The sequence below is a fragment of the Lissotriton helveticus genome, chromosome 9 (assembly GCF_964261635.1).
Source record: "Lissotriton helveticus chromosome 9, aLisHel1.1, whole genome shotgun sequence".
NCBI classification, from domain to species: domain Eukaryota; kingdom Metazoa; phylum Chordata; class Amphibia; order Caudata; family Salamandridae; genus Lissotriton; species Lissotriton helveticus.
Window position 1 is genome coordinate 365,528,539 of NC_136070.1, and position 13,938 is coordinate 365,542,476.

Consider the following 13,938-nt stretch of genomic DNA (forward strand, 5'->3'; position numbering starts at 1 on the left):
GAAGGACATGGGAGAATTGGAAAGGGTCAAATTGCGCCTCGGCTATGGATCCTGTGTGCCTCCAGCAGCCCCTCTTTCTCCTTGAGCCCCTTCTCTTCTCCTTGCACCTTCTGCTACCTTTGGCTGGCCTCTCACTGGCAATGTCTCCTCTGGTAGTGATTTTTTTAAGGGAAGTAGCTATAAGGCAAGCGCCCAATGCAAATTGGGCTAAAAGGGCTTCAAAAGGTTGTATGTCTCAACCTAGGCTGCTTCAGCTCGAGCTGCTGTGGGTTCGGCTGTGCAGTGTCCGGAATCTTATCTCCTGCACGCCCACGTTTTTCACAGGTCTTTAAAGACCATTTGCATATTTACAAACCTTTGTAAACTGGATACCGAGGTTTAGTGTTTTTCTGGTTCCAGTACCACTCCTGAGCCCCCACTCTACCTATTCCTTGCATTTGTATTTCACATTTACTGCCATAGTTGAGAATGCATTTCATAAAAAGGAATATAAAGTAGGGTTGCCAAAAGAAGAATTTCAGCCAGGTGTTGTTTAAAGAGCCTTGAAAGACCTGTCTTGACACAAAATAGGGTTGTAAATAAAAAATTATGTATTCAGTTGTAATGTGACTTTTATGTCTTTGTTCCCTCCAATTATCAGTCATGGATTATTCAGGCAGCCCTAGAACACAATTAAAAGTGCTTTCTATTTACTTTTGCCCTTCGAAGTATGCGCAGATACGTGCTGAAAATACGGCTTTGGGTGATGCTTCTTTTTGTACCGTCTGGGACATCAAAATAACTAGCTGGCAACCCTAATCATAAGACTGGAAGTTTGTTGCAGGATCAGCACATTATTTATTTCCTCCAACCTCGATCCCTGATTAATACCATAATAGCAATAGTTTAACTTCTATCTGAAACCCTACACCGCCATCAATAACATGCTGTTACTTCAAGTGTCTGGCATGCACCCTGCGTTCAGACAACTCACTCCTCATTCTCACCCTTCACTTTCACGCTCACCCTGCACTCACAGCGATCACAATGCAGTCACACTGACCACCATGCACTCACACCATTCACCCTCTCATTCTGCACACACAACGATCACTCTGCACTCACAATGCACTTGTGCTATTCCCTCTGTACCTTACCCTGCAGCCACACAAGCACACTACTCACCCTGCACTCATGTGACACTTCACGCACCTGTCCCCTTCCCTGCTCAATCTGCAATCTCACTCAAACAAGCCCATCACTAACCATGCATTCATTCATCCCACTCTGTACTTACATCTGTGCCCAAATTCATATGGTCTCCCCACTCACCCTGCAGTCACTCCTCTTATGCTACTCTCACATTGTCGCTTGTCGCATCACTCACCGTGCTCTCACATGGGCACTCCTGCCACCCACACAACTCAGAGGGTTAATGTGCTTGCTACAAGGAATGTGTACCATGCAGCTCACAAAATTGAGTGTGAGTTAACTATGAGTAGCGCTATAAAAGCATTAAATGTTTGTCAGAAAGGTGCTATAGAAAGATGAAATGCATTTTTGGTGAGTGGTAGTGAGGGAATTCATGGAGAAGGAGAAAATTGGGGAGAAGGTGCTAAAAAAAACTGACTCACAGTGTGCGACCAGTGCTAGTGCCAGCACTGGCTGGGAGTGTTAGCCCCCCGAGGTTCTGGTCTGGTTGCGCACTTGCTATGAAGTGGCTATAGATCCCACGTTCCCAACACCCGCTTCAAAAAAGTATCTTCAGTGGCTATGGTTCTCATGATTGTTGATCTGTTCACCATGCTTTTCTGTGTCCTAGCCACAAGTTTCTTTATGCTATTCCGCCACTGGCTGCAGAGAACCATGTGTAGCCTGCAGATCGCAGATTTTAATCCCACTCAGAAAAGTGAGTAGGTGAATACCCTTTCTACAGAGTTTTGCATGTTTCTTGCTGACCACATATTCTAATCCCGATAAGAACGTTTAGTGGAATGTGTACTTGTGACATATTGGTCCTAGGTTCCATTCGTAGTGAGTTAGAACAGTGAGTTAGTGCACAGTTGGCGGAGAGGTTTATGTTGAACTTGTTTGTTTCAGGATCCTGTTCTAGTAAAACAGCTCCCTCTTAGGGCTGCACTGACAGTGTGGAACAGTCTCTGACCTTTGATTAAAACTATAAGCTTATCACATTTTGTAGATGCATTTAAATGTCGATCCTCTCTGCTAAAGAAATCAAATTACAAACGTGTTCTAGTATCAGTTAAATGAGTAGTTAGACCAAATATTGTATCCCTCCAGGCTGTCGTACACAGGTGGAGTCCCTGGGCTCCTCGCGCACCTGACAGCACCTCGGCCTATCCCTTTCCTTACCTCCTCTGCTTTGCATCAGAAAATATGTTCCTCCCGCCCTGTGAGATGGTGTTGCTTACTGGCAGAGCTACTGGGACATCAACTGACTTCGCTTGTCAAGCAGGAAACCCGTAGGGTGAAACCCACAGACAGGTGTAATTGCTTTACCCACTGCTGCTCGACCCTCAGAATCTGCAGGGCCAGTATAACGCTTTAAGGTCAAATCGGTGCCGGAGGCGATAATTTCAGTTGCCCAGTTATCAGGATGCCCATGTGCTGCTGAAGTTCCCCATGCCCAATAGTGAATCAGCTAACAGGAATGGTTGAGATGAGAAACCATGAACCTTCCACTTGGAACAAGATTAATAGGTCGTCTTTGACCTGATGAAATATTTTGCAAAAAATGCAGAGCAAATGTGACATCATCGTAAAAAAATATACGTATTCTCACTGGAAATATAGGGCCAGATGTACCAAGCATTTTACAGCTCCCAAACCCCTCCACCGGTAAAATGCTTTTTGACATTTATCAACCCTATTTTGTAAGTTGGTAACCTATAACCGACTCGCAAAATAGGGTTTTGTAGTCGCTCTTTGATAGGAGCGTTTTCAGGTAGGGACTTGAAGCTCCGCCTATTTCCCGCCCATCTTTTCAATTGGCTCCTTTTAATGTCCTTTCTAAATCTTTGCATTTGATTCATAAATAGGCTTAGTAGTCCCTCTTTGGTACCACCTTGTCTGCATTGGTAATACCCCATGAGGACTGGACGTTTTACTTGTGTTTTTACATGGTCTGCTTTATCTAGTCTCTGTGAGCACCATTTTCTTTAAGGATTTTCCCCTATTCCACTCACGATGTGCTTTCCTACAAGGCAGCACACCACTACCTGCTTTTATATTTTAATTAGTAATGGCAGTCCGCTTTAACTATATCGCTGCACTTATTTTTTTACTTTAGCATCGGGGTCCGCTTCAAGTACAGCAGCAGTGCTTCTCTCTATTTAATTTGCTAGTCTGGTCTTCTATAGCGGCCCTTCTTCTTTAAATATTGTATTTGTCAGCGCAGTCCACTTTAACTTTAGCAGCCGCACTACAAAACTTTTTTTAAAACGCCCCATAACATGCTTTCACTTTAATAGTGGCCAGGCCCCTTTCTTTAGATGCTGCTCGCCGTATTCAGGTCAGAGCGAGCCGCGTCTAAACTGAGAAGCGCTGCCGAAATCAAACTGAACGGTACAAAAGGGGTGGTGATGGACGGAGCATCCGATTCAATCAAACACTCACACCCAGTCAAAAGATCTGGGTTTAATCCATCACCGTTCTTTAGCCCACTCTGCCACCCCAGTTCAGACATGGCTATATGCAAATCAGTCTGACCCTGTGCCTCATGGGAACAGTTCAGCCCGAACTGCCAAGCCATGTCTTCCCTGGACCGGAAACAAGCTTCCGAGGACCGTTTTCTGGCATTCCAGCCGTCTTCAGCCCGGTTTGCTTGAATCCAGTGGCAAAGTGAGCAAGGGACTCAAGTCTGAGCATACCCTGCCACACTTATGGCGGGCAAAAGCGGTACAAAAGGGGATGGTGATGGACGGAGCATCCGAATAAATCAAACACTCACACCCAGTCAAAAGATCTGGGTTTAATCCATCACCGTTCTTTAGCCCACTCTGCCACCCCAGTTCAGACATGGCTATATGCAAATCAGTCTGACCCTGTGCCTCATGGGAACAGTCCAGCCCGAACTGCCAAGCCATGTCTTCCCTGGACCGGTAACAAGCTTCCGAGGACCGGTTTCTGGCATTCCAGTCGTCTTCAGCCCGGCTTGCTTGAATCCAGTGGCAAAGTGAGCAAGGGACTCACGTCTGAGCATACCCTGCCACACTTATGGTGGCAATAAGCGGTCCAAAAGGGGGTGGTGATGGACGGAGCATCCGAATCAATCAAACACTCACACCCAGTCAAAAGATCTGGGTTTAATCCATCACCGTTCTTTAGCCCACTCTGCCACCCCAGTTCAGACATGGCTATATGCAAATCAGTCTGACCCTGTGCCTCATGGGAACAGTCCAGCCCGAACTGCCAAGCCATGTCTTCCCTGGACCGGAAACAAGCTTCCGAGGACCGGTTTCTGGCATTCCAGCCGTCTTCAGCCCGGCTTGCTTGAATCCAGTGGCAAAGTGAGCAAGGGACTCACGTCTGAACATACCCTGCCACTCTTATGGCGGCCAAAAGCGGTACAAAAGGGGGTGGTGATGGACGGAGCATCCGAATCAATCAAACACTCACACCCAGTCCATCACCACCCCCTTTTGTACCGCTTTCGGCCGCCATAAGTGTGGCAGGGTATGCTCAGACGTGAGTCCCTTGCTCACTTTGCCACTGGATTCAAGCAAGCCGGGCTGAAGACAGCTGGAATGCCAGAAACCGGTCCTCGGAAGCTTGTTTCCGGTCCAGGGAAGACATGGCTTGGCAGTTCGGGCTGGACTGTTCCCATGAGGCATAGGGTCAGACTGATTTGCATATAGCCATGTCTGAACTGGGGTGGCAGAGTGGGCTAAAGAACGGTGATGGATTAAACCCAGATCTTTTGACTGGGTGTGAGTGTTTGATTGATTCGGATGCTCCGTCCATCACCACCCCCTTTTGTACCGCTTTTGGCCGCCATAAGTGTGGCAGGGTATGCTCAGACGTGAGTCCCTTGCTCACTTTGCCACTGGATTCAAGCAAGCCGGGCTGGAGACGGCTGGAATGCCAGAAACCGGTCCTCGGAAGCTTGTTTCCGGTCCAGGGAAGACATGGCTTGGCAGTTCGGGCTGGACTGTTCCCATGAGGCACAGGGTCAGACTGATTTCATATAGCCATGTCTGAACTGGGGTGGCAGAGTGGGCTAAAGAACGGTGATGGATTAAACCCAGATCTTTTGACTGGGTGAGAGTGTTTGATTGATTTGGATGCTCCGTCCATCACCACCCCCTTTTGTACCGCTTTTGGCCGCCATAAGTGTGGCAGGGTATGCTCAGACGTGAGTCCCTTGCTCACTTTGCCACTGGATTCAAGCAAGCCGGGCTGAAGACGGCTGGAATGCCAGAAACCGGTCCTCGGAAGCTTGTTTCCGGTCCAGGGAAGACATGGCTTGGCAGTTCGGGCTGGACTGTTCCCATGAGGCACAGGGTCAGACTGATTTGCATATAGCCATGTCTGAACTGGGGTGGCAGAGTGGGCTAAAGAACGGTGATGAATTTAACCCAGATCTTTTGACTGAGTGTGAGTGTTTGATTGATTCTGATGCTCCGTCCATCACCACCCCCTTTTGTACCGATAAAAAACGGTGTTGGATCTAGCCCTGATCTCTTGACTGGGTGAGAGTACTCTGCTTAATTCAGAGACTCTGTCCATCACCACCCCTTGTTGTAAATAATTTTGTCCACCCTAAGCGTGGAAGGGTATACTCAGATGTGAGTCCCTTGCTCATTGCACCATCAGGATTCAAGCAAGCCGGGCCGAAGACGCCTGAAATGGCAGAAACCGGTCCCCGGAAGCTTGTTTCCTTCCCAGTGTAAGAATTGGCTTTTGTAGTCTGGTCTGCCCTGTTCCCATGATGCACTGGGCCAGGGACAGACTAATTTGCATACAGCCAGGTTCTGAAACTGGGATGGTGCAATGAGCTAAAAAACGGTGTTGGATCTAGCCCTGATCTCTTGACTGGGTGAGAGTACTCTGCTTAATTCAGAGACTCTGTCCATCACCACCCCTTGTTGTAAATAATTTTGTCCACCCTAAGCGTGGAAGGGTATACTCAGATGTGAGTCCCTTGCTCATTGCACCATCAGGATTCAAGCAAGCCGGGCCGAAGACGCCTGAAATGGCAGAAACCGGTCCCCGGAAGCTTGTTTCCTTCCCAGTGTAAGAATTGGCTTTTGTAGTCTGGTCTGCCCTGTTCCCATGATGCACTGGGCCAGGGACAGACTAATTTGCATACAGCCAGGTTCTGAAACTGGGATGGTGCAATGAGCTAAAAAACGGTGTTGGATCTAGCTCTGATCTCTTGACTGGGTGAGAGTACTCTCCTTAATTCAGAGACTCTGTCCATCACCACCCCTTGTTGTAAATAATTTTGTCCACCCTAAGCGTGGAAGGGTATACTCAGATGTGAGTCCCTTGCTCATTGCACCATCAGGATTCAAGCAAGCCGGGCCGAAGACGCCTGAAATGGCAGAAACCGGTCCCCGGAAGCTTGTTTCCTTCCCAGTGTAAGAATTGGCTTTTGTAGTCTGGTCTGCCCTGTTCCCATGATGCACTGGGCCAGGGACAGACTAATTTGCATACTACCAGGTTCTGAAACTGGGATGGTGCAATGAGCTAAAAAACGGTGTTGGATCTAGCCCTGATCTCTTGACTGGGTGAGAGTACTCTGCTTAATTCAGAGACTCTGTCCATCACCACCCCTTGTTGTAAATAATTTTGTCCACCCTAAGCGTGGAAGGGTATACTCAGATGTGAGTCCCTTGCTCATTGCACCATCAGGATTCAAGCAAGCCGGGCCGAAGACACCTGAAATGGCAGAAACCGGTCCCCGGAAGCTTGTTTCCTTCCCAGTGTAAGAATTGGCTTTTGTAGTCTGGTCTGCCCTGTTCCCATGATGCACTGGGCCAGGGACAGACTAATTTGCATACAGCCAGGTTCTGAAACTGGGATGGTGCAATGAGCTAAAAAACGGTGTTGGATCTAGCCCTGATCTCTTGACTGGGTGAGAGTACTCTGCTTAATTCAGAGACTCTGTCCATCACCACCCCTTGTTGTAAATAATTTTGTCCACCCTAAGCGTGGAAGGGTATACTCAGATGTGAGTCCCTTGCACATTGCACCATCAGGATTCAAGCAAGCCGGGCCGAAGACGCCTGAAATGGCAGAAACCGGTCCCCGGAAGCTTGTTTCCTTCCCAGTGTAAGAATTGGCTTTTGTAGTCTGGTCTGCCCTGTTCCCATGATGCACTGGGCCAGGGACAGACTAATTTGCATACAGCCAGGTTCTGAAACTGGGATGGTGCAATGAGCTAAAAAACGGTGTTGGATCTAGCCCTGATCTCTTGACTGGGTGAGAGTACTCTGCTTAATTCAGAGACTCTGTCCATCACCACCCCTTGTTGTAAATAACTGTACCCATGAGGCACAGGGTCAGACTGATTTGCATATAGCCATGTCTGAACTGGGGTGGCAGAGTGGGCTAAAGAACGGTGATGGATTAAACCCAGATCTTTTGACTGAGTGTGAGTGTTTGATTGATTCAGATGCTCCGTCCATCACCACCCCCTTTTGTACCGCTTTTGGCCGCCATAAGTGTGGCAGGGTATGCTCAGATGTGAGTCCCTTGCTCACTTTGCCACTGGATTCAAGCAAGCCGGGCTGAAGACGGCTGGAATGCCAGAAACCGGTCCTCGGAAGCTTGTTTCCGGTCCAGGGAAGACATGGCTTGGCAGTTCGGGCTGGACTGTTCCCATGAGGCACAGGGTCAGACTGATTTGCATATCGCCATGTCTGAACTGGGGTGGCAGAGTGGGCTAAAGAACGGTGATGGATTAAACCCAGATCTTTTGACTGAGTGTGAGTGTTTGATTGATTCAGATGCTCCGTCCATCACCACCCCCTTTTGTACCGCTTTTGGCCGCCATAAGTGTGGCAGGGTATGCTCAGACGTGAGTCCCTTGCTCACTTTGCCACTGGATTCAAGCAAGCCGGGCTGAAGACAGCTGGAATGCCAGAAACTGGTCCTCGGAAGCTTGTTTCCGGTCCAGGGTAGACATGGCTTGGCAGTTCGGGCTGGACTGTTCCCATGAGGCACAGGGTCAGACTGATTTGCATATAGCCATGTCTGAACTGGGGTGGCAGAGTGGGCTAAAGAACGGTGATGGATTAAACCCAGATCTTTTGACTGAGTGTGAGTGTTTGATTGATTCAGATGCTCCGTCCATCACCACCCCCTTTTGTACCGCTTTTGGCCGCCATAAGTGTGGCCTGGTATGCTCAGACGTGAGTCCCTTGCTCACTTTGCCACTGGATTCAAGCAAGCCGGGCTGAAGACGGCTGGAATGCCAGAAACCGGTCCTCGGAAGCTTGTTTCCGGTCCAGGGAAGACATGGCTTGGCAGTTCGGGCTGGACTGTTCCCATGAGGCACAGGGTCAGACTGATTTGCATATAGCCATGTCTGAACTGGGGTGGCGGAGTGGGCTAAAGAACGGTGATGGATTAAACCCAGATATTTTGACTGGGTGTGAGTGTTTGATTGATTCGGATGCTCCGTCCATCACCACCCCCTTTTGTACCGCTTTTGGCCGCCATAAGTGTGGCAGGGTATGCTCAGACGTGAGTCCCTTGCTCACTTTGCCACTGGATTCAAGCAAGCCAGGCTGAAGACGGCTGGAATGCCAGAAAGCGGTCCTCGGAAGCTTGTTTCCGGTCCAGGGAAGACATGGCTTGGCAGTTCGGGATGGACTGTTCCCATGAGGCACAGGGTCAGACTGATTTGCATATAGCCATGTCTGAACTGGGGTGGCAGAGTGGGCTAAAGAACGGTGATGGATTAAACCCAGATCTATTGACTGAGTGTGAGTGTTTGATTGATTCAGATGCTCCGTCCATCACCACCCCCTTTTGTACCGCTTTTGGCCGCCATAAGTGTGGCAGGGTATGCTCAGACGTGAGTCCCTTGCTCACTTTGCCACTGGATTCAAGCAAGCCAGGCTGAAGACGGCTGGAATGCCAGAAAGCGGTCCTCGGAAGCTTGTTTCCGGTCCAGGGAAGACATGGCTTGGCAGTTCGGGCTGGACTGTTCCCATGAGGCACAGGGTCAGACTGATTTGCATATAGCCATGTCTGAACTGGGGTGGCAGAGTGGGCTAAAGAACGGTGATGGCGTAAACCCAGATCTTTTGACTGAGTGTGAGTGTTTGATTGATTCAGATGCTCCGTCCATCATCACCCCCTTTTGTACCGCTTTTGGCCTGCGTAAGTGTGGCAGGGTATGCTCAGACGTGAGTCCCTTGCTCACTTTGCCACTGGATTCAAGCAAGCCGGCTGAAGACGGCTGGAATGCCAGAAACCGGTCCTCGGAAGCTTGTTTCCGGTCCAGGGAAGACATGGCTTGGCAGTTCGGGCTGGACTGTTCCCATGAGGCACAGGGTCAGACTGATTTGCATATAGCCATGTCTGAACTGGGGTGGCAGAGTGGGCTAAAGAACGGTGATGGATTAAACCCAGATCTTTTGACTGAGTGTGAGTGTTTGATTGATTCAGATGCTCCGTCCATCACCACCCCCTTTTGTACCGCTTTTGGCCGCCATAAGTGTGGCAGGGTATGCTCAGATGTGAGTCCCTTGCTCACTTTGCCACTGGATTCAAGCAAGCCGGGCTGGAGACGGCTGGAATGCCAGAAACCGGTCCTCGGAAGCTTGTTTCCGGTCCAGGGAAGACATGGCTTGGCAGTTCGGGCTGGACTGTTCCCATGAGGCACAGGGTCAGACTGATTTGCATATAGCCATGTCTGAACTGGGGTGGCAGAGTGGGCTAAAGAACGGTGATGGATTAAACCCAGATCTTTTGACTGAGTGTGAGTGTTTGATTGATTCAGATGCTCCGTCCATCACCACCCCCTTTTGTACCGCTTTTGGCCGCCATAAGTGTGGTAGGGTATGCTCAGACTTGAGTCCCTTGCTCACTTTGCCACTGGATTCAAGCAAGCCGGGCTGAAGACGCCTGGAATGCCAGAAACCGATCCTCGGAAGCTTGTTTCCGGTCCAGGGAAGACATGGCTTGGCAGTTCGGGCTGGACTGTTTCCATGAGGCACAGGGTCAGACTGATTTGCATATAGCCATGTCTGAACTGGGGTGGCAAAGTGGGCTAAAGAACGGTGATGGATTAAAACCAGATCTTTTGACTGAGTGTGAGTGTTTGATTGATTCAGATGCTCCGTCCATCACCACCCCCTTTTGTACCGCTTTTGGCCGCCATAAGTGTGGCAGGGTATGCTCAGACGTCAGTCCCTTGCTCACTTTGCCACTGGATTCAAGCAAGCCGGGCTGAAGGCGGCTGGAATGCCAGAAACCGGTCCTCGGAAGCTTGTTTCCGGTCCAGGGAAGACATGGCTTGGCAGTTCGGGCAGGACTGTTCGCATGAGGCACAGGGTCAGACTGATTTGCATATAGCCATGTCTGAACTGGGGTGGCAGAGTGGGCTAAAGAACGGTGATGGATTAAACCCAGATTTGTTGACTGAGTGTGAGTGTTTGATTGATTCAGATGCTCCGTCCATCACCACCCCCTTCTGTACCGCTTTTGGCCGCCATAAGTGTGGCAGGGTATGCTCAGACGTGAGTCCCTTGCTCACTTTGCCACTGGATTCAAGCAAGCCGGGCCGAAGATGGCTGGAATGCCAGAAACCGGTCCTCGGAAGCTTGTTTCTGGTCCAGGGAAGACATGGCTTGGGAGTTCGGGCTGGACTGTTCGCATGAGGCACAGGGTCAGACTGATTTGCATATAGCCATGTCTGAACTGGGGTGGCAGAGTGGGCTAAAGAACGGTGATGGATTAAACCCAGATCTTTTGACTGAGTGTGAGTGTTTGATTGATTCAGATGCTCCGTCCATCACCAACCCCTTTTGTACCGCTTTTGGCCGCCATAAGTGTGGCAGGGTATGCTCAGACGTGAGTCCCTTGCTCACTTTGCCACTGGATTCAAGCAAGCCGGGCTGAAGACGGCTGGAATGCCAGAAACCGGTCCTCGGAAGCTTGTTTCCGGTCCAGGGAAGACATGGCTTGGCAGTTCGGGCTGGACTGTTCCTATGAGGCACAGGGTCAGACTGATTTGCATATAGCCATGTCTGAACTGGGGTGGCAGAGTGGGCTAAAGAACGGTGATGGATTAAACCCAGATATTTTGAGTGAGTGTCAGTGTTTGATTGATTCAGATGCTCCGTCCATCACCAGCCCCTTTTGTACCGCTTTTGGCCACCATAAGTCTGGCAGGGTATGCTCAGACGTGAGACCCTTGCTCACTTTGCCACTGGATTCAAGCAAGCCGGGCTGAAGACGGCTGGAATGCCAGAAACCGGTCCTCGGAAGCTTGTTTCCGGTCCAGGGAAGACATGGCTTGGCAGTTCGGGCTGGACTGTTCCCATGAGGCACAGGGTCAGACTGATTTGCATGTAGCCATGTCTGAACTGGGGTGGCAGAGTGGGCTAAAGAACGGTGATGGATTAAACCCAGATCTTTTGACTGAGTGTGAGTCATTGATTGAATCAGATGCTCCGTCCATCACCACCCCCTTTTGTACTGCTTTTGGCCACCATAAGTGTGGCAGGGTATGCTCAGACGTGAGTCCCTTGCTCACTTTGCCACTGGATTCAAGCAAGCCGGGCTGAAGACGGCTGGAATGCCAGAAACCGGTCCTCGGAAGCTTGTTTCCGGTCCAGGGAAGACATGGCTTGGCAGTTCGGGCTGGACTGTTCCCATGAGGCACAGGGTCAGACTGATTTGCATATAGCCATGTCTGAACTGGGGTGGCAGAGTGGGCTAAAGAATGGTGATGGATTAAACCCAGATCTTTTGACTGAGTGTGAGTGTTTGATTGATTCAGATGCTCCGTCCATCACCACCCCCTTTTGTACCGCTTTTGGCCGCCATAAGTGTGGCAGGGTATGCCCAGACGTGAGTCCCTTGCTCACTTTGCCACTGGATTCAAGCAAGCCGGGCTGAAGACGGCTGGAATGCCAGAAACCGGTCCTCGGAAGCTTGTTTCCGGTCCAGGGAAGACATGGCTTGGCAGTTCGGGCTGGACTGTTCCCATGAGGCACAGGGTCAGACTGATTTGCATATAGCCATGTCTGAACTGGGGTGGCAGAGTGGGCTAAAGAACGGTGATGGATTAAACCCAGATCTTTTGACTGAGTGTGAGTGTTTGATTGATTCAGATGCTCCGTCCATCACCACCCCCTTTTGTACCGCTTTTGGCCGCCATAAGTGTGGCAGGGTATGCTCAGACGTGAGTCCCTTGCTCACTTTGACACTGGATTCAAGCAAGCCGGGCTGAAGACGGCTGCAATGCCAGAAACCGGTCCTCGGAAGCTTGTTTCCGGTCCAGGGAAGACATGGCTTTGCAGTTCGGGCTGGACTGTTCCCATGAGGCACAGGGTCAGACTGATTTGCATATAGCCATGTCTGAACTGGGGTTGCAGAGTGGGCTAAAGAATGGTGATGGATTAAACCCAGATCTTTTGACTGAGTGTGAGTGTTTGATTGATTCAGATGCTCCGTCCATCACCACCCCCTTTTGTACCACTTTTGGCCGCCATAAGTGTGGCAGGGTATGCTCAGACGTGAGTCCCTTGCTCACTTTGCCACTGGATTCAAGCAAGCTGGGCTGAAGACGGCTGGAATGCCAGAAACCGGCCCTCGGAAGCTTGTTTCCGGTCCAGGGAAGACATGGCTTGGCAGTTCGGGCTGGACTGTTCCCATGAGGCACAGGGTCAGACTGATTTGCATATAGCCATGTCTGAACTGGGGTGGCAGAGTGGGCTAAAGAACGGTGATGGATTAAACCCAGATCTTTTGACTGAGTGTGAGTGTTTGATTGATTCAGATGCTCCGTCCATCACCACCCCCTTTTGTACCGACATCAAACTGAAAGCACAGCATGGGGCGCTTTTACAAAAAAAATACATTTGTTTGTGAACTTCACAAACAAGTGTTTTTTTTGTAAAAAGCACCCCATGCTGCGCTTTCACTTTAAGGGTGACCATGCCCCTTTCTTTAGACGGGGCTCGCTGTAACCTGAATACGGCGAGCAGTGTCTAAAGAAAGGGTCGCTGCCACCATTAAAGTGGTCTCGCATTCGTGAGACTTTGAGCTATTGGCATTAGAAATAACAATGCCTTTTATATATGTGCTGGTTTGTAAAAGACATAAATAAAAGACATTGGGCCATATGCATGAACACATTTCCCCATAGACACAGAATGGGCAAAACCCTTTGATGCATCTGGCCCATTGTCATTTACAATTCCAATAGCTTAAACTCTCACAAATGCGAAATGTATTGCATTGCAAATGCCTGTTTAATAGCAGGCAGTGGTCCTATGGACCACTGCCTAAAAGGTAGCTTTTCATTTTTATTTTTGCAATTAATCGCATTTTCCTTTAAGGACAATGGGCTGTATTACAAAAAAAATTGCTTTATTTGAAAATCAATCACAGACATGGTGGTCTGCTGTCTTCAGCAGGCCACCATCCCTGTGAAAGCAGGCCATTCCCAATGGGTGGCAAAGCAAACCGTCGATAAAGTATTGCCATTCGTATATGTTGCATTTAGAATCTAAATGTAGTACATAACTATATGAATTTATTTTAATTATGTCCCACAATCCTCCCCTTGGTTACCCACATTGTTTATATTTACAGGCACAAGTTTGACCTCCATGAAGTAAAGGACTAGTACGTTACTATACCACTCACACATCACATGGTCCTGAAGAAAGCCCAACCGACCTACCCAGGCAATTAGGGCTGAAACATGTCGACCTTTTAGATCACGAAAATAGATAGCGTAAGAATCTTAAT